The sequence below is a fragment of the Elgaria multicarinata genome, chromosome 1 (genome assembly GCF_023053635.1).
Source record: "Elgaria multicarinata webbii isolate HBS135686 ecotype San Diego chromosome 1, rElgMul1.1.pri, whole genome shotgun sequence".
NCBI classification, from domain to species: domain Eukaryota; kingdom Metazoa; phylum Chordata; class Lepidosauria; order Squamata; family Anguidae; genus Elgaria; species Elgaria multicarinata.
Genome location: NC_086171.1, coordinates 148,189,340 through 148,191,924, shown reverse-complemented (window position 1 = coordinate 148,191,924; position 2,585 = coordinate 148,189,340). Strand labels below are relative to the sequence as shown.

General features: G+C 43.1%; 1 protein-coding gene across 2 annotated transcripts in view; it reads left to right on the top strand.

Annotated features, from left to right (window-relative positions):
• Window positions 1–2,585, top strand: part of OSBPL9 (oxysterol binding protein like 9) — an 80,274-nt gene that overhangs the window by 180 nt on the left and 77,509 nt on the right. The window lies entirely within an intron of this gene.

The window sequence follows — 2,585 nt, the reverse complement described above, 5'->3', positions numbered from 1 at the left end:
GTGCGTAGAGAAGGAGGGGCCGCGAAGGGGACAAACGGAGAGCGGAGTGGGGGTGGGGAGGGAGTGGTCTGCCAGGCGGCTGCCCGCTTACTAGGGGTAGGAGGTGGGGGTTTCTGAGAGAGGGAGTGTCATGGTCGCAGGAAGCCAATAGGGATGGGGGAGACTCCGGTGGTAGCCAATGGAGAGGTGGCTTTGAGAGATTTATTATGTGATGGGAGGGGTGGGGGAGAGCGGTATTTAACTTACTGGCGACTCAGCGGGGTGGGAAGGGTAAAACGGGTGGCCTGGTTTTTAGTGTGGCGTAATGCCCTGGTTTCATTATGAAACGGGGTAGGGTGAGAAGAGTTGGTGTAACACAGATTAGCCTTTGGGGCGGGGATGGAGAGTGAGAACAGGTTTCTCTGGCATAGGTTTTCTGTTTAGTAAAGATTGGTAGAATGGGGCTGGTTTAGGATTGCATTTCGGGGGTTGAAGCTAACCATTATGATTGTTTTAGATTTAGCGCTTCCTTCTGGGGTAGGGATAGATGATTAAAGGGTATGGTAGGAATTCAGAACTTTTCTCCTCTGTCAATCCCCTGGACGTAAACTTGAGAGTAAACCTTGTTGACCTCTGTGGAGTTTGCCTCTAAATGAACTGACAGGATTGGGCGGTTGGGTTTGTTGCTGTGCCCCTCTACAGTGGTGGTATTGAAATCTGTAAAGGTTAGGGCAGTGGTTCTTAACCTTTTTGGTGTCACACCTCCCTTGTGAAAAATCTTATGACCCACACCTCCCATGTGTTAACGGCCCAAAATTTAGGCTTAGGCAGGACGAGTTTGCATTTTTTAGTTCTGTCACTGGACTAAAAAAATGCATTTTCAATTAAAGGAACCCTAACACAAGCAATGAATAGTTTTGTAGCTATTGTAGACTGTGGAGGAGTCGTTTGTTTGTTTGTTTACCACCCCATAGCACTTGGTGAATCCCAGCAGCACAATCCAATCAAGTTTAGGGAGAAGAGGCCTATGCTGGGAGTTGTAGGCTAGGGTGACCATATGAAAAGGAAGACAGGGCTCCTGTATCTTTAACAGTTGCCTAGAAAAGGGAATTTCAGCAGGTGGCATTTGTATAAATGGAGAATGTGGTGAAATTTCCACTTCATCGCAGCAGTTAAAGCTGCAGGAGCTATACTAGAGTAACCAGATTTTAAAGAGGGCAGGGCTCCTGCAGCATTAACTGTTGTGATAAAGAGGGAATTTCACCAGGTTCTCCATATATACAAATGACACCTGCTGAAATTCCCTTTTCTATGCAACTGTTAAAGATACAGGAGCCCTGTCCTCCTTTTCATATGGTCACCCTATTGTAGGCCTTTTCTCCTGTGCTCCTAGGTGAGCAGTTGGAGACCATGTTACCTCACCCTCTCCAAACAGCATTCAGATAGAACTCTTGGGCTGCTGCATTTTCAAGGGGTGCTTTTAAAAATATAAAAAAATTGAAAGAAGAAAGGAACAACTGCTTAAACTTCAAAAGGTGGAAACCCTTTCCCCAAGAAGAAATTCTCCGAAAATTCCACCTTCCCCAAGCCTTTTTCTCCAGAGTTTTCATTTTCCTCCCACACCTCCACGAAATGCAAAAAAATGGAACAATCAAGACTTTCGGCCCAGCTCAACTTTTTGCAATAAACCGGGGGGGAAAAGTGATTTAGAACAAAGCAGTCACTTACCTTGAAAGATTTATTGTTCTTCACGAACACTAACACATGTGTAGCAGGTAATGATAACTACGATAACGCACGTGGTGTACAAATGAGCTACGTCGTAGCTCCCAAGATTAGTAGAAAGAAATAAGGTTGGGCCAAGCTGCGCTGCTATGTACTTGTAAAATAAACAATTTATAGTTGAGAGGCTACTCACACCTCCCCTGGAGTCAGTCCAAGCCTCCCCTGGGGTGGCGTACCCCAATGGTTAAGAACCCCTGGGTTAGGGTATTAATAAAACCATTAAGATTTGTTTGAGGGAATGAGATGCAAAATCCAATTGAGTCTTGTGGAATCTTAAGAAATTTATTGTTGCATAATTATATCATAATAAATTTGTTAATTTTAAGGTACCACAAACTAATACAGCTAGATACAGATTCAACTTGTAGAGAACTCTGCGGCAGTGGCCTGCTTACAAGCAGGACATGATGGAGACAACCATCTTCTATTGTTTACCCCCAGAATCTAGTAGTGAATATTCTGTATTCTACTCTCTGGCTGAGTTCGGACAACATGCTAATAAATGGGGGGTGGGGTGTTAATAGAAGCAAAATGGAAATAAGCCCCTGATTAGGGTGTCGTCCAAACTCAGCTTCTGTCTTTGATAGCTTGTTTAGAGTAGTATAGATATCCCAAACTTCCTAAATAATAATGGTGAATTTAAAGTAAAGTTTTAGTTTTGATTAGTTAAGATTCAGTTAAATTGTCTGTTGCTACTGTTCTTAGTAACAGGCTTGCCAGACTGTTTTGTGTGAGAAAAATCTCTCATTATTATTATTATTATTATTATCGTCATTATTATTATATTTATTTGTATTCCGCCATTTGCCCAATACAGGACA